This window comes from Metopolophium dirhodum, chromosome 6 (genome assembly GCF_019925205.1).
Source record: "Metopolophium dirhodum isolate CAU chromosome 6, ASM1992520v1, whole genome shotgun sequence".
Classification (NCBI taxonomy): Eukaryota; Metazoa; Arthropoda; class Insecta; order Hemiptera; family Aphididae; genus Metopolophium; species Metopolophium dirhodum.
The window spans coordinates 22,014,422-22,034,425 of record NC_083565.1 but is presented as its reverse complement, the minus strand read 5'-3'; the positions used below and the strand labels follow the sequence as shown (position 1 = coordinate 22,034,425).

The window sequence follows — 20,004 nt, the reverse complement described above, 5'->3', positions numbered from 1 at the left end:
AAATAATGTTTCAAATAAAATAATAAAACAAATTTAAGAAATACCTATTAATTAATATGTATTACGCCTAAATAACAAAATAACTAAATAAATTCGTGTTTTTTTTAAACATTTTCACGCCCCCCCCCCCCTTACGAAATTGTGTCACTCCTCCTTAGAGTGGTGCGCCCCTTAGGTTAAGAGCCCTTGAAATAGTGCATGTTTAAAAATCAGCCATATCCTCCCCCCACCCCTTGACAAAATAATTTGACTCATTTAGCTACTTTATGAATTAAGATCGATACATTGAACGTACAAAACTGTACCAACCTACATAATAGTTATCAACCTATTAACCCATCAATAATATTATATTTTTTATTGTGTACACTAATCGATTGGTATATACAAAATAACGTTAAGTTATAAATAGCACGTGGATTTAAATGCATTAAAAATAAGAAAAATGCCTTAAAAATACGATTTAATGCACTTATATTACAAAGCTTAATAAAATGGCCAGAAAAATTAAAAGTCCAATTTAAGCGAATATAAAATATAATTTAGATAAGTGTATAGGTAGTGTATTCGTTATATTTTGAGTTTCATTATAGCACATCAGTCGATCAGATGCTATTTAATATTTTAAAATAAAAAAATTCGACAGTAATTCCATATTGGCAAGTGTTGTTTTCTATAACTGAAGACTGAAGTTATAGTATCGAACATAATGGGTACGTAAAAAAATAGAAATATAAGAAAAAAAATTACCTTTATTTAATTGTATTTAATTTTCTTCTAATAAGTTTTTATAAAATTGACTTTATCCCATATAAATGTTCTAATTTCATTTTTCAATTCGTTGATAATATATGAAACGAATTCTTTGCTTGGAAAGCAATGTTTTAGAAAATTCAGAAAATGCAGTTTATATTTAAATATTATAAATAATAATTTCTGATGTATTGATGCGGAAGAGTGAGGGGGTGGACAATCAGCCGAACCGAAATCTAACATCTTAAACACTTAATATAAACAATTTTTCACACACACGTCATGGTATGAAAATAAAAAAATATTTATAATTCATATTTATACCGATTTTCTACCGAAAAAATAAATTACTTTAATCTCAATATTATTTATTAGTCAACGATATCTTTGCTCAGAATCGTTTTTCGTTTGTTCGTTTTGTATTTTAATAATTTATACGTGGATATATTATTATTACTAATAATTATAGTAGTTGTGTTTGTTTTATTTCATTAATTTATTTAGTACTATACCAATAAATTATATATTAATTAATAATTTTTAAAACATTGTGTTCAAAAAAATAAAAAAAAAATGTGATTTTAATTAGAGTCTTGTAATGTACCTACCTATATTTAAAAAATAAATAAATATAATAATAACTGTTGAACTTTTAGGAACATAATAGGTAACACATTCGTGTATGTAGATTACACTATTTATTTAGGTATATTTATATACCTATACGAGTATATGAATAGGTAATAGGTATATTATTCATAAGTGCGCACACGTCAGGATAGGCAGTTGACCATTCCGTGAATATACTTTTATGTGTACATGGTTATACATCCCTAATCCCTATGATAATATAGAATATAGATATTAGATGAACAATAGAAGTTAAGCATGTGACACTAAATTAATAGTTACCTATAACTTACAACGTTGTATTTGGAAAAAAATTACCAGTTATTAATTAAAATTGTATCTTATGACTATTATCAGTTATAAGTCATAACATATATTTCTATAAATTAAACCAAAATATTTATATATTTATATTAAGTACCCTGTATAGGTATGCACCTATTAATTATAATTATTCTACAAAAAGGGACTGGAAAAACGACGACGGCGTTTATATCTCGCGGATTTTATGTATTTCTAGTCCGGAACTAAAATATGCGCCTACAACACTTGGATAGCACATATTTCGTGACATTAAATATTTGTTTTAAGTCTTAAAAGTAAATTTAAGCCCCAAAAGAATATAAAAACAAACTTACTTTAATTATCGACTCCTTCGGCGGAATCCGTGACGTGTGTAAACTGCGACACCCATGAGAAAACGCTCCAGAATACAGCCAGAACTTAGAATATTGTGATTTATGAAAAATAAAATTATACGAAACGCAGTAAGTTTTTTGCTCATATCTTCTTTGCTTATTGAAATTTTAGAATTTTTAATCGACTGTGTCTTCTGCAACGACTTTGAGATTTGCCATAGATTAAATAAATAAATGATAGATATTATACTAGGTACGTCAATATGTTGAATCCACGGATATAATAAAATGCAACTTTTTATATCAAAGAGTTCTGTGTTAAGGACCAATTTGTTCATTGAAATTTGATAAGACAATAAACCAAAATAGTTTATAATTTTGAATTTGAATTATAATAATATGATATAGGTATTATTTAAATTATTATTTTCGTTTATCAATTTAATTATTGATTAAGGTGGTGAATAGATATTAGATATTAGATAATAGATATTCATAATTTTATGAATTATTAAATAAAAATGTGATTAATGGATTTTAGAGTTAACATTAAGCCATAAACGTATACAGTGAATTCATCAAATACTATAATACCAACTATATTTTTACAATGATGTGTGTTTTTTTTTTTTAATATTTTTAATTATTTTTTCTTGTGGTCTGTGTAAACGATAAGTATTCGTAATAAAGATTCAATTTTCATATATAATATTATATTATAGGCACTCAGTATGTAATCATATGTTTATTTTTAGTTTAATTTAATTGTAGGTATTCAGTAAATAATAATAGGTATACGAAATTGTGTTTTCGAATAGCAATTTATTGTTTGTATTCATACCTACACCATAATAGGGAACTAAAATTTTGTAAATGACGTACAAATATATTTTTGGTGTTTTAAGGCTGCTGTAAGATCAATTTATGAGAATCCTTGCATTAAATTGTTAGGATTATTTGATATGAATAATTATTTTATTACATATAGGTTTATTACATATTGGTAAGTCAATCAGAAACTATATTTACACTGAATGTTAATAGTAAAAAGCTATTAAAAAATCTATTATTTGTATTTATTTGTTAATAATAATTAAGACTTAAATATTAGCAGTAATCTTGTTCCTTTCACAAAATGTTTTTTAATTATTTTTAATTTAATTTACATTTATCCCAAATGATGAATTTAATAGTTACATTCTCGGTTACATTAACTGGATTATAAATTAAAATAAACTACAGTTTCCAGCTTCTACTACAACATTATTTTATATTTTATTTTATGTTTTTAATTTTTTAAACGCAGTCTGCACCTTGTGTTGGTGATTTTACACGTAATATAATAAAATTGATACTAGTGATGAGTAGGTAAGTACCTACCTTATTGTTTAATCAAATTATTTACACGATTATTAACTAAAAAAATATCTATGAAGTATAAACATCCGCATTTCCATTAACTATAAATTCATGATTGTATGAGCTATACATGTTACATATATTTTTCGAAAAAACTATTTAAAAAAACAAGAATAATTCCTATTTGATGTCACACGGGTTGATCTACTAACTGACTGCTACGACAACTGTGCAATTTTTTTTAAGCATAATACGTTTTGAAAACGTCCAGAAAAGAGTTTGTTTTAAGACTGTCTGTCTTGATAACAACTAATTTAATTTAGAGTGTATTGTTATATAATATTATAATGAAATTAATAATTATAGTAAAATATATAATTGCTAGACATTTAATACCTATATCTATAGCCATCTAGGGTATAAACTACACTAAAAAATGTGTAAGTATGCTAATAAAATATATGAGGTGTATAATGTATTTATGTAAATAAAAATATAAAATATAAAGATTAATAACATTATATTGTTTTAAATACTTCGCGCAAACCTAAGGTGATACCCGGCGTATAGTATAACATGCAAAAAGGTGCGTATTAAACTTGGCGTGGTGAAACGAAGACGGTCTCGCGTATTTTATAGATTGCGCTATTGGGATTAAACTTATAAACGCTTCTACGTCACAAAGTTAACAGATTGTCCGTGGCAATAAATATTTAATTTAAGTCTAAATAGTAAATGTAAAATAGTAGGTAATAATATGAAAACAAACTTACTCGAAAACATCTACTCTTCCGGTGAAACGTAGCTAGAGTGCCGCCATCGCCGAAGAAACAGCTATCTTCATCTAATCATATCACTCCGATGAGCTGAAACTTGAAAGTATCGAAATATTTTATGAAAATAACCTGATCAAACGAAATTTGCGAGTTTGTGTTACAACTTATCCGGTTTAACGAACTGTCCATTTATATTTGTGGCCTATTATTTTTTTGTTCACTGAAATCAAAATATACAATATATATTATATTTATAATACAATAGTATTTCTGAAACTATTAGAATTTTTAACCGTCGCCGACGAATTTCGACAATTGACGATTGCCATAGAATATAGATATTATAAAATATATTATGCCATAGATATTATAAAATATATTATTTACTATGATAAATCCAAAGAACTTATATATTATTATATAAGTACTCAGTCGTATACCTATACGGTATATTTATAAATCGTATAATGTTCTTCTACAGAAATCTTTGTGATCTGCAATGCACCTATTATGGTTTTCTATTTCAATTATAGTTCGCATGCCAAATTTAACTATACAAACTGGTCCGCAAATTTATAGACATTCTATAATACATTCTGCCGCCAGTGCCAATAGACAAAGTGTTTGAGAAGTTATATTTTTTTGCTAATTACCTAATTAATTTACAATATGAATTATTTTAAGTTACCTATGTAGGTACTTGTCCAAAACTCGACTACCTGCAAATCATTGGTTTTTATGGTATAGCCTTACGAAGTTCACGATTTTCTGTGTTTTACGCACCTGTACAACGCTTAAAGTTTACCGAGCTTAAGTATTACAAATTAATTTTTTTTTTAATCTAGGTAAATCAACGTTTTAAAATTGATGATGCAAAAATAATTCTGACACCCACCCATGGTGGTTTTACATAACAAGTCGAGGGATGTTTTTGATTTTAATTGTTCGAGCAAGCGCAGTGTGGTACACGGGGTAAATATGAAAATACCAAAAATTTCAATTAGTTATAATACATATAACTTAAAAATAAGACTGACCGCCAAGTTCAGACTTCCCTGTCATTTTCAGTTAAAAACTAATGATTTCCGGCAATTATTTTTTGCAATATCGTTCTTAATTCGTTGTTACTTGTAATATATACATATGCCTATTTTAAAAATATTATTCGTGGGTAATTGAAACGTCTAAAATATATTATCATATACAAATACGATAATAAACAAATAATAATAATTCAACTTAACCGGCTACGGTATTAATAATATTTAATAATATCAATATAAATATAGTATAAAAATATCCTAAGCTGACATATCGTCTCCACTTAAAATCGTTTTTCATATACCTACTATGATATTATATCATTGAATTCAAATTTAACACTATCCATAACAGTCACCCACTTGTAACCTACTGTTCAGCAGAGTCACTTCCAATTTTTTTTTTTAGATTCTGAGGGAAGCGATGAATGTATTGATTTTACAATGATGTGTATATATGTACTATGACAGTAGATACTTGAAAATTTCATAATGTTTATATTAGCATTTTCTATACACGATCAAATTTTGAAAATAATTTGATTCTTTTCGAGCTGTTTACGGACATAGTCAGTTTTCAATTATTTTAGTTTTTTTTTCTATAAATATCAATAAAATTTTATTTGTTGGGTAAAAATGCGTGAAAATGTAATATAAGACTGCTGATATATCGTTCTAATAGAGCAGTTAAAAATATTAAAAATACATAGGCTCAATTTTTATTTATAAGCATTTAAAGTTCAAATTTTGACAACATTTATCAAATTTATTATTTAATAATTATTTTGTAGTTAAAAATTTATAAAATGTCCAATTTTTATTTTATAGTTAAAAATTTATAAAATGTCCAATTTTTATATCTAAGAATTGAAAATTTAAAACAAGGTTCCGCGTAAGTAGGTTTATATAAATTACTTTATTCACAATAATATCATCAAATATAAACTTAGTAATATCATAAGCTGGCTGACCGTATTTGCTCAGAATCGTTTTTCTTATACAATATTATATCATTGAATTCAAATTTAACACCATCCATTACAGTGACCCACTTGTAACCTACAGACCTACTGTACAGCAGATGTCACATCCACTTACCCACCTTTTTTTTTTGTATTTTTAAATTTTTAAGTTGGTGTCCAACAACTTTAAAAAGTGATTCAACAAACTTGTTAACACACCAAACAAAAAGTAAAATTACTAAAACAACTATTCTAAGTTTTTAAATCAACATTTTCTTCTAACACATTTTTCGTTTTTTCACCTAATATTCATATTAAAAAATTTTAACTGTCGTTATATTGAGTTCTGGTGTCCAACAACTTTAAAACGTGGTCCAACAAACTTGTTAACACATCGTAGAAGAAGAAAAATTACTCCAACAATTTTTAAAAATATTTAAACCACAATTTTCGGTATAGCACTATATGGTTCATTTTACACCTAAGTTGTGTGTTTTTTATATGATAGGATTGGAGCGAGACATTATGACGGAGACAAAATATGACAATGACAAATAAGTATAATAATTGAATCTAAAATAAATACATATGGTAACTTTTTCTAATTATTGCGCAATAATTCCAAGTAAATTTCTGATAATGTTGATAATTTTATAATAATTAATTCTGTGTATACAATATTGTTGGTAAATACTCTATGGTCATTAACATTTTACCTTACTTTGGCTTTATTAATTTATCAACTCTTACAGAATTATCAGATATTATATTACACATATAGGTATGTACTCGGTAAATCTTCTACGACCACGAAAGCGGTTCTTAAACTTTTGGTGAACATGCGGACCCTCGATGGAAGACTTTTAAAAATCGCGGACCTCCTACCAATTTTCTTTCGAATACTTACCAACCTTTTTTTACGAAATATCTCATGTTATCATAATTAATATTTTAATACTTATTTTTTATTACAAATTAATTATCGAGTAGGTTTATACCTACATATTTATAATTGTTTTTCTTATACATAATTTTTCATAAAAATGTAGTATTTTAATTTTAGATAGAACCGCTGCTGACCACAGTTAAGAACCACTAGTCTACGACGTCTATATCTTCGGCGATATAAATATACAGTGCACACCTAAAATATTGTTTTTTTTTACTTATCGATCAATTCGCCTCTTCAACAAAATATGTAACAAGTGTGTATAAATGTGTTTTTTTTTTAATTACAATTTTTATTTGTTTATAATATGTTTAAATATCTATTAATATATTAGTTTATATAGTTTTGAACGATTTAACTTATGTACACAACAGGAATCGTCGTCATCATCAAATTTATTATTGAGACATCCGAATCGCTTCGAACGCTTGGAAATACGATTACTTAAAATAATTCACCAAAACGATATTGTTTATTTATTAGATATTATGAGCCCTATCAGGGATGAGGATAAGGTCCGAAATTAAATGCACTAAAAACTATCAAAAAATGCCTTTTCAACGAGATAGTCACAGGTGCGTGAAGTCGGCGGAAAAATTCGAGCACTGATTTCCGCTATAATACCATTATTTAGTGCTCAATTAGTGCTATTCAACCGTAGCGTTTTCGAAATGAGTGCTATACCCAGTAAAAAGTTACAAAGTGCTCAAAGTGGTTTACCTTTCTCCGCAAACTTCACGTAACGGGTTCAACATCAGCACCAAAATCAGCTATAGCGCCAAAATTTAGTGATGATGTAGTGTTATTCGGTACAGTTTTCAAAATTAAATTGATTACTTTAACATTTTTTTTTATAGGGATTCAACTACGCAACCGATAGGGAACAATGGTTTAACTTTTGACATTTTGAACATCTTTATCTCGACTATAAACTAACAATAATACAAAAACTAAATACCTAACTTACCAAGCACGCAAATTAAATAAACAGCTAGTATACTGGAAATGAATGCGGTCGCGATTTATCTCCAACAGCAGACCAATATTAGTGAGTTGTTAATTTTTTTGAGTAATGACACCACATTCTATAATTGCCGACGATGGATAAAGCGTTATCGCTTTAATAATATAAGGATTGGACAATATAAGGTGCTGATGAAAAATCCTTAAAACTATAGGGAGATATATTATGAAAACAATATTTAGCTTGGTATAATATTTTTAATTTCCTATTTTACACTAAAAGCTCGTAAGTATAGGTACTAAAAATGAATAAAATTACCTGGAATGGTAAAAATTGCAAAAAAAAAAAGGTTCATCTTTGAAGTATATCTGTTAAGTGAAACGAATTATGTACTTGGAACGTCTGATGTCCGGGAGCACCCAAAAACCAATGCACTTTCCGTCGAAAAAAGGGAACTACTTATTATTACTATTCGCCGCAGGCGGATTGCCCGTCTCGATTTCATTTATCCCCGAACAACGCCGCGGGTATAGTATATAAGTATCTCTGGTTAGCCTCTAGTACCTATACGACAGTTAGTCAAATTATAAACCGATTTTGGCTTCTGAAAACGATTTCTCGAGTAGATTATCTTATTAATTTATATCGCCGTAGCTTTATTATATATATATGCATATTATTTTTAAATCAAAAAGCGAACCTCGCCGCCGCGGGACCCGTCTATACATTTTCAGTTAACACCTACTGACCTACTCGAATCACTAATTAATAATTATTACCATAATATATGGTCAATTATACATGTAAAATATACAAATCTCGAAAAATGTGTTTAACTTATTATTTATACCAAAGATTGTATGCGGTTTCATATCGGCCAAAGTTGTATTGCTTCTCGTCTCACTGCTGAGGTCCCGCCTATACCTATACACCACTATACACTGTCAATACTTCAAATGAAATTCTATAAGATATTCTTGTACGCTCGTTCTTTACTCCGTATACGATAATCCATACCTAATGCGTATTGTTGGTATGCTAACCAAAATAATAGGCAAACGGTTATTCAACATCCATTTTGTTTCTATGTTTAATTGTTGTTGATTTAACGATATTTTTGTAAAGATTTTTTTTTCAAATAATTCAATAGGTCATAAACCGATATAAGTTTAATAAAAGAATTTAATAGTCGTATTCTTATATCACTTTAAGATACAAATTGAATTTAGAACGAGTAGTTTATCTAGCTATAAGTATTTAAAGTTAAGATGAGTGGAGACCAACATTTTGTGGCGTGACTGACTGCGTACCACCTCACTCGTCTCTTAAAAACTTAAAATATACTTATAACTCGTAAACTACTAGAAATTCGATTTTTATATAAGTGTCAAAATACTTAGAAAATATTCTGATTTAGAATATGAAATCAAAACTGTATGTTGTCGTTTAAAAATGTAATATTAATTAAAAAACTAAGGATAAAAAATATATTGCTTTTTAAAATTTTGTTTTTTAACAACTAAAAACCGTGCAAAAAATTGTTTTCAAAAACATATTTTATACTTCTTGAACTACTGTGTGTTCAATGATGAAATAATCACCCTGTATTATATCTCCCGCGTAGGCTGTCATCGGCATACCCTCTGATAAATCTGTCATACGTGACACGTGGCAGTAAGTATGTAAATTATTATCTTCAATATAATATTAAAGTTACAGATAGGTATCCAAATCAAACAACAGTATCGCTATTGAAATATTCAAATACGCAGTCATTACTAGCGAATAGTGTGAGTGGATGTAAATATGTAATCGAGCAATCGATAATCGTTATCGTCGTACAGGCACGTATCCAAATAAATTCTACCTATATAAATGCGCGGAGCCGTGGACATTATAGAGAATTGAAACACTTATTTCTCTGTACGAAATACTAAAAATGTACATTGCCCACAAACGGTAAATTGGCCGCTGCACAAAATGCGCGGCCATTGTATTACAACATTTCCGGGCAATGTAACCAAATTAAAAACAGATTTTGCTTTTCTCGAATATTATTCGCTTTGACCGTAACCTACACATTTTTGAAATACTTAAAAGACGGTAAGTATTGACGGCAGTAGTGAGGCCTCTTAACTGCAGTGGTACATTATTATGGGTAGGTATGTTTGATCCACTCGTTATAATAATACATATATTAGTGTATACTGTACAAAAATAAAATATTATGATAGCATAATTATTATTGTACACTTATAAACCTAATACTATGAATTATTTATTGTATTGCTACATACAATTCTATTCATATTTTTAATTTCAATTGCATTGTAAAACAACAATAATATTTAGTGCTGCTAATTGAAATTAAAAATTTTAAAATAAACTAGCGATGAACTAGTTAAAAAAAGCTATGTGCTACATAAAATTAAAATACATTTCCAGTAACTCCAAAGCTCTATACATGATGGATATAATATAAAAATTAAACTATAATGTAGGTATCAATAAAATTAGGCCTAATTCATTAAATGGTATATTTTACCAAACAATTAATTATTTTATATTACAATTAATAACCAATTTATTTTAACCATAATATAGGTGAATATAAAATTATCAGAATGATGTGCGTTTTTATTTTTGTGTCTGTGTACACGATAAGTAATCGAAATAAGCTTAGATTTTCAACTTCAGTATCTTGTTCGATGGGAAAGTGAATAATGTTGGTGCATTGGGGAGCTTAAATTTTTAAATTTCCCAGTAGTTTTAAAATGCACCGTGAAAAACAAAAGAAAAATTAAGGGAAAACGGGAATTCTTACGCAAAATCTGTTTTCGAGAAAATCGATTTTGGTTTTTGATGCAACTCTAAAACAAATGACCGTAGGTACATGAAATTTTGATTGAATGTTTATATTAGCATTTTCTATAAACCATAACTTTTTCCAAATATTTTGACTTATTTTGAGCTGTTTACCGATATTTTCAGTTTCTATTTTTTTTTTAAAAATATCAATAAAATTTTATTTGTTGGTTAAAAAAGTTTTAAAATTTAATAGAAAGCTTCTAGTATTTGTTTCAAAGGCAGATAAAAAAAATTTAATATCCATATTCACAATTTTTTTTTTTTAAGCTTTTTAAGTTCAAATATTGACAAAATTCACGAAAACGAGCAAATTATTTTGAGTTAGAAACTCATAAAAAATATTTTATTTAAATCTAAATTAAGAAAATGTAATAATACATTCTTCATAAGATTGTCTATCTTTATCAACAAAAAAATGTCTACAATCAAATCAAATTTAATTTTTATGAGCGTTTGAAGCTCATATTTTTACAAGATTGGATATTCACTGGATTTCTCATGTAGCGATTTTGTTATTTTGTTGTAATTCAAAAACGAATATCTTTAGATACATAAAAATTTTTCTGAATGTTTATATTTTCATTTTCTATACACCATTAAATTTTGAAAATATTTTGACTCTTTTTGAGTTGTTTTATTGTCAGTTTTCAATTTTTTGTTTTTTTCTATAATTGCCAATAAAATGATATTTGTTGGGTAAAAAAGCGTGAAAATTTAATATAAGACTGCTGATATATCGTTCTAATAGAGCAGTTAAAAAATATTAAAAATACATAGGCTCAGTTTTTATTTATAAGCATTTAAAGTTCAAATTTTGACAACATTTATCAAATTTATTATTTAATAATTATTTTGTAGTTAAAAATTTATAAAATGTTCAACTTTTGTAGCTTAGAATTGAAAATTTAAAACAAGGTTCCGCGTAAGTAGGTTATATATAAATTACTTTATTCACAATAATATCATCAAATATACTTGGTAATATCATAGGCTGACTGACCGTTTTCGCTCAGAATCGTTTTCTTATACAAAGATATTATATCATTGAATTCAAATTTAACACTATCCATTTCAGTGACCTACTTGTAACCTACAGACCTACTGTACAGCAGATGTCACATCCACTTACCTTGTCCTTACTACTTGTTGGTGTCCAACAACTTTAAAAAGTGGTCCAACAAACTTTTTAACACATCAAACAAAAAGTAAAATTACTAAAACAACTTTCCTAAGTTTTTAAATCAACATTTTCTTCTAGCACTACATTTTTCGTTTTTTCACCTAATATTCATATTAAAAAATTTTAACTGTCATTATATTGAGTTCTGGTGTCCAACAACTTTAAAACGTGGTCCAACAAACTTGTTAACACATCGTAGAAGAAGAAAAATTACTCCAACAATTTTTAAAAATATTTAAACCACAATTTTCGGTATAGCACTTTATGGTTCAATTTACACCTAAGTTGTGTGTTTTTTATATGATAGGATTGGAGCGATACATTATGACGGAGACAAAATATGACAATGACAAATCAGTATAATAATTAAATCTAAAATAAATACATATGGTAACTTTTTCTAATTATTGCGCAATAATTCCGAGTAAATTTCTGATAATGTTGATAATTTCACAATAATTAATTCTGTGTATACAATATTGTTGGTAAATACTCTATGGTCATTAACATTTTACCTTACTTTGGCTTTATTAATTTATCAACTCTTACAGAATTATCAGATATTATATTACACATATAGGTAGGTACTCGTTAAATCCAATGGTGGGCAAGTTAATGAAAATAATTAACTGTGGAAAGTTAAGTTAATTCAATTAAATTACCTTCAGTTAAGTTAAATTTAACAACAAAATAAAAATTAACTAGTTAAGTTAAAAGTTAAGATGGAAAATAAAATTAACTTAACTCAGTTAAAAAAAAGTTAATTTTTTTTTTTTAAGTCATAATATTCATAAGTCATCAATTTCCCTAGTATTTTGATTTGTACGGACATTTACCAAGACGCTTAGCACTGTGCAAACATACAACTTAAAATTATTATTATATTTCATTGTTAGCAGAAACTTATAAGTTATAGGTTAACTTATAAACTTTAAATTATACTAAACTTGTTAGTCTAGAGAAGATATTAATTATTAGTAGTAGTAAACATTTTACTGTAAGTCTACTATCCTAGTTAGACTTATTATATTTTATAATATACATTAAGTTTTAGAGAAGTTTAAAACTAAAAAACTACCATAATGATAATTATCCTTAAAAATCTAAAAAAAAAACTGTTTGATTAACTAGTATCATTAATAATCAAATCATAAATTCTGAAAACCCTATAAAGTGAAAATACACTGAATTACTAATTACTATACACTTTTATAAGAAAAATTATTCATAAGTACCTATTAAACAATAGAAACATAAAAAATACCTAGTATCTTAAGTAGCAACAAACCAAAATAAAAATGTTTTCAAAATATTATAATACCAAAAATAAATAATATTTGAATAGCATTATTCAGTCAGGCACTTACTAACTGTAATAATAATAATATATATAATATAATAATTATAATAACAGTAACAACAAAAAGAATTTATAATTTAAAATTGTCAACTTAACACTTACAAACAGGAAAATACCATACTTTTGGTAAAATAAAATAAGCTATAAGAATTTCAATGTTATTAAAATTAACAATTAACAATTAAGATATTTGTTATGTTTAAGTAAAAGCGTCATCTCAAAATTCTTCAGCCATTTTGCCTCTATTTTTATCCATCAAATGCCCTCCACCACTAAAAAGTCTTTCCACTGGAGCTGATGATGGAATGGCTGTATTAAACTTAAAATATGCTTTTTTCAACTGTATTGGTAAGTCATTAGGAGTTTTTATAGATGCATTGGATAAATAATTATCCACCAACATTTGAATATTAATTTCATTACAATTAGAAGTAGGAGTAACACTAAATGATAAGAAATCATCTTCAGATTCACTTTCTGTATGTTGTTCAATTGATAATAAAGTTTGTGAAGTAGAAGTAGTATGTACTGAGTCTTCTTCACCAATGTCTTCAACTAAAAAATCTATTAAACGTTGTCTTATAGCAATCTTTTCCTGAGGTTTTGCCCAATTCAATTTAAACTTTGGAACTAAAACCGCAGCCATTTGACAATTATCACAAGTGATATAACGCTGGAATCTAATAAGTAATAGTTAAATTTTAAAATTAATATCTTATAAGTTATATATAGTAATGAATAATGATTGTGTCAACCTTTGAGATAGTCTTATATTTAAAGCCTGGACTAGAGGTTTACAATATTTAAGGTTTCCTATACCATCATAAGCTCTGTTGATTGCGCTTATAGTAGGTAATAAAAAACCAATACAGATTTGTTTATCTCCTTGCAAGACATCTAAACCTCGAGCAATAGGTTTCATTACCTGAAAAATGAAAATACACTTAAATATTTTAAAAATTATTGAAATAAATGCAATACATTACCTACTCAATACTCATATTATATGGGATATATAATAACTATTACCTTACAATATTCATTTAAAAAATCGACATCTTGGGGCTTTGTAAAAAAAAGGCACCTGAAGTTTAGCACAGACTTCATCCATTCTGTCAATATTTTCAAACAACAAGTTAATTGAATCATAAAATGAATTCCATCTAAAAACATATTTTACAAAAATAGTCAGAAATATTATGTAGGCCAAGTAAAATTACGACTGAAAAAACAATTAAAAATTAAATTATCAACTAACAAAATATTAATATAATATAATTAATATTTAATATATATATTAAATATAATTATAATACAATTAATATAATAATATATACCTTGTGGCATTTGGAGTAAGTAACGACCAAGAATAGCTTTAATTTGATCTGCACTTTGACTAGATTGGTTTTGCTTATTGAACAGTGATTGACATTTTTCAAACACGCGTCTACTAAGCCTCTTGAAAGCCATATCATTTTCAGCTGCTAAAATATCTACTGTAGCAATAAGGTTCAATGTGTAAGCAGCACATCGTTGGTGGGGAGGTAAAGTCAAACTATCTAAATTATCGATTACAACATTATCCAATACATCAAAGATTTCAACACTCCTAACAACTTCTTCATTTTCATCTTCATTTGAGGTAATTCCAGTAATTTCAGAATTCTCATCAAAAATTCTAAAACAAATCAAAAATATTTTAAGAAATTATTTAAGAACCTACCAACATCAAGAATATCACATTAAAAATATAAAATAATAATGTATATTTTAACTAGTAGTAACTAAGTAAATACTAAATTGTTAAAATTTAAAATTTAAAATTGTACAAAATTGAAAATAATAAGTACACATTTTAAGTTTAATTGAAAATTTAACTGAGAAACTAAAAATTAAAACATACCTGAAAAGCTTTTACAAAGTTTGATGCATCATCTGTCACAATTAATGTAATTTTATTTTGTAAATTAAACTCATTGACTATTCTATCCAGAATTTCAGCTATGTTATCATACGTGTGTCGTCCAAGCATTCGCCTACAAGTTAAAGCTTTATTGTGTCTTTCCAAATTGCTGTCAAGCCAATGCACAGTTACACCAATATAAGCCCTTTAAATTTTAATAAGCATAAGAATTTAGCATATTTAATAAAACTAGTTAATTTCTCTATAGTTTAACTAGCACATTAATAGTACCTACTTTCAATAAATAATTATTTTATTTTATAATATATTTGGTATTTACATTTAAATGTTCAGTATCAATTATCATATTGTTTCTCAAAACTGAATGAAATTAATAATATATTTATCCAAACAAATAAAAAATAAACATTGGTAAAGTAAATACCTATTATATTATTATAACAATGAATGAATTATTTAAAGTTCATAATACAATTAAAATATTAAGAATTAGGTTTTTAAACATACAACTATGTAAGAAGTAAGAATAGACTGAATATTAAATAGTAGTATAACTTATTTAATATTTATATAAAAATGTTTATACACAGGTACATATATACAACTAGGTATATATAAACATATTATAATATATTATATTATATTATTATACCTATTGGCTATTATACAATTATAGTAGGTATTATAATTTATAGGCACACACATTTATAATATGTCACATATAGATTATAGATAGTATTATAAAGCTAATTAACTAAGTAAGTAGCATTAAAATATAATATTAATTATTTAAAGAGCTAAAGTCTAAAAATGTATTTAACTTACTTGTGAAAAACTGTCCAACAATCTGCTGTTAAACAAACATATTGCACTGTATTGAACTCCATTTTTTATTCTTCAATTGAACTATTGAATAGAATTTCTACGTCTCGCATTAATGTTCTTCGTGATACTGGTATTTTTTATGATGTTACTTTACAATAATCAATGAAAGCTGGGTGTTCTATAAGGGAAAATGGTGATATTGTGTTGATAATAAGTTTTAAATTTGCATTATTGAACTCAGTTTGTGTTAATTTTTTAATAGAATTATGTTCAACTTCACTGAGTTTCAATTGCTTAGGATGTTTTGAAGTACTAATGTCATCACAATTTCTTTTCTTAAATGCTATATTGAAATCATTCAAACGATGAGAATGCACAAGCTAAAAAAAAATAAAATAAAATAAATTTAGCCATTTAGGTACCTAGGTATCTACCTATAGTTTAATTATTAACATACTGTCATAATAAGAATTTTTTTTTAAATTAATAAAATATAGTTAAACAATTACATTCATTGATTTATTAAAACTTTTTTGCACTTCTATGTTAAATACTGGTCTGTAGACTTACCCTTATAGAATTAAATGTAAAAATAATAATTATAACCATAATATTACCAACCTTAATATGAGTTCTGAGGTTTGCTTTGGATGATTGAGATGCAGATACAATTTTCTGTTTAGGTAAACATAACAAACATTTAAACGAAAGGCCAGTCTCACTTTTAGCTTTAACATCGAAAAGTTGTTGAAAAAAAGAATTAATACATGACCATTTTTCAATTTGAACATCATTATTGACTGACATAGTTTACAGTAGTTGTCAGTTGATGAGTTTAATTTACCTATACGATTTTAATAACTATTAATAATATTTTATTATTTAAAGATTTAAGATTTAACTTCAGTTGAGTATTAGTAGATTTTGCTAGCTGTCGCTTCTATAATACTCTATGCCTATACTCCGACGAGAACTAGTCAAATAGACAATCGCCGAGAAATGAGAATAGACTAATCAATAATCAGTAATCAGTAATCGCAAATGATTAATGAATATTATAGTAAATACTAAATATACATTTTTCAATATTATTTATATTTCTTATCAATTGACAATTGTATATTATGCAGGTAGGCTGATTTAAATATTTGTCATTTATAGTACCATAATAGTCTATTATTAAAATAAAATCAATGAATAATGATAATAGTATAATACCTAACCAACAATTGTTTCCATATTTATTTCGGTAATGTTATTTTCTAATCTCAGACGTTTGCTTGTATTTATAAATTATAATTTATAAATATCTCGGACGACTTTTTGTTTTGTCCATTGGAATTGTCGTATTTACCAGTAACCAGTATATATTATTGATATTATGATATCCATTTAAAAACTATGATATTTAGTCTTAAACCTGTTTTTAGGAATTGGAGAGTTAGATAAAACAAAAATCGGAATATTCAATACCGAGTACATCATTAAATAATAGAATTCGTGAAAATAGCCAGTCCATACAATGGATAGTATACTAATTATTACTCTTTATAGTACCTACCTATAGATTATAATATAATTGGATTATTATGAATTGATGATATTATATTATTAGAAAAATAAATTTAAGAATACGTTTTGTCTCTTGGTTCCACATGATAAAAAAAAATGTAATTAACTTAACTGTAAAATAATGATAATTAACTTTAAAAATTTAAGTGAATAAGTTAATAAGTTAATAACAAAAAAAACTAACTAGTTAAGTTAAAAAGTTAAAAAAAAATTAACTTTTTAACTTAACTTTAACTTTTTAAAAAGTTAATGCCCACCATTGGGTAAATCTTCTACGACCACGAAAGCGGTTCTTAAACTTTTGGTGAACATGCGGACCCTCGATGGAAGAAGACTTTTAAAAATCGCGGACCTCCTACCAATTTTCTTTCGAATACTTACCAACCTTTTTTTACGAAATATTTCATGTTATCATAATTAATATTTTAATACTTAAAATTTAAATTCATGCAAAAACATGTGCAAAAAAAAAATAGAAAAAACTTCAAAATCTCTCCAAAAATATTTAAATGCAAAAAAGGATCTTAGAATTTTAACTGTCAAAAAATTCAATGTAGGTATGTTATAAAACGAGTATCGCGTAGCTAGATTTGGAATACAATGCAAAGTGCATCGTAATCCCAACCTCAATCATTACCGTTATAATATAAAAAATCGCAAAATAAACTTTTTTTACAGAGTGATTTTTATTACACTAAATTATGAACGTTAGAACTAAGGACGTTGCTTTTATAGATTACGAGATGTAGTGGTGGGACCAAGTGCAATATTGCAGTGTCAACCAAGTTTTTATTTTTTTGATAATAAAATTAAATGTTTATAGATGGCATACCTTTTAAAGTTTGTAATATCAATGACTGAGTAAGCTAGAAATATTTAATTTTATAAATTACCTAAAATTATAAAATCAACGGTAACATTTTATTTATAAAAAAAAAATGTATTTGATCATTTAAAATTACGTAACAATTAATTTAAATTAATGCTGTAAGATTAAGTTTTAACCAACTATCTACGTATAGATACAATCTACTCATAAATATTTTTACATTTCTTGTCTATATGAAAGAAAACATATCACAAATATACTTTATAACTAATAGGATAGTGAGACAAAAATGTAAAAAGGAAAATATTTTGCCCTCCCCTTGATAAATTCCTGCGGACGCCCTTGCCTACAACGTACGACTGTTTACAATTTTAGCAATACATATATTATAGTAGAGCAGAAATGTAGACATTTTTCATTCGATACAATAAGAAAATTCAAATTTTTAAACATCATTATATAATTTAAACATACTCTTTTATGGCTTTTGAACATATTTCATGGAAATTACCTAACCAGTGACCACAACTCGTGGGGGATGAAATAGCCCATCGTTGTCTATGGGCTATTATGATTTCCTCGCCTACCCATAACATTGAGGGAATATGTAATTTGACATCTCTAGTTGCGCAGTTGCGCCTAGCGATTCTTTCTGTGGAAGAGGATGGACTTAAAATGTGAAAATTCAATTCGTACCTAACCATGAAACGTCATTATAATGGCGCCGGGGTTGTTATGTTTAAGACACAATGTTTTAAACATGTTTAAACCTTTAACAGTGTAAAATCCAAGGGATTATGGTTTTTTTATTTTTTTCAAAAATGAAAAATACACTTAACTGTGAATGGTGCAGACTAAAATGTTGGATAAGTGAGAGAGAAATATCTACCTATATTAATAAATAATACATTTTAAAACAGTAATGTTCTCTAATGGTGGTATCAGTCGTATACTCGTATAGTACCATGGAACAACGTAGGTTACTGTAGGCACGACGAGTGGCGACGTGATAAAGCCCACGTACTATCAGCTGGTGGCGGTGGTGTTGGTGGTACACTACTACACTGGTACAACGTCAAGTCGTCAACAACAATAGCAACAACTTACTACAACACGGTAACCACGAACCACGGTTTAAGATAATATCTGAACAATTAATAAATATTTATCTGTCATGACGTGTTCATGACCCACGTCAATGCGTCATGATAATATTATAAAACAACGTAATACCGCAGAATAGATTTCTTGGGTATCATAGATTCTGTGTGAACGTTTAAAATCTTGTTCGGGTTCGGGTCCACGCACACGTCACGCCCTACCGAAATATCCGACCGTCAAAAAGTTACCGTCGTGTCATACCGTGGCGTGATTT

General features: G+C 27.0%; 1 pseudogene; it reads right to left on the bottom strand.

The window, feature by feature from the left end:
* Window positions 1-13,477: 13,477 nt before the first annotated feature.
* Window positions 13,478-19,653, bottom strand: LOC132946346 (uncharacterized; annotated as a pseudogene).
* Between the last annotated feature and the right edge of the window lie 351 nt (window positions 19,654-20,004).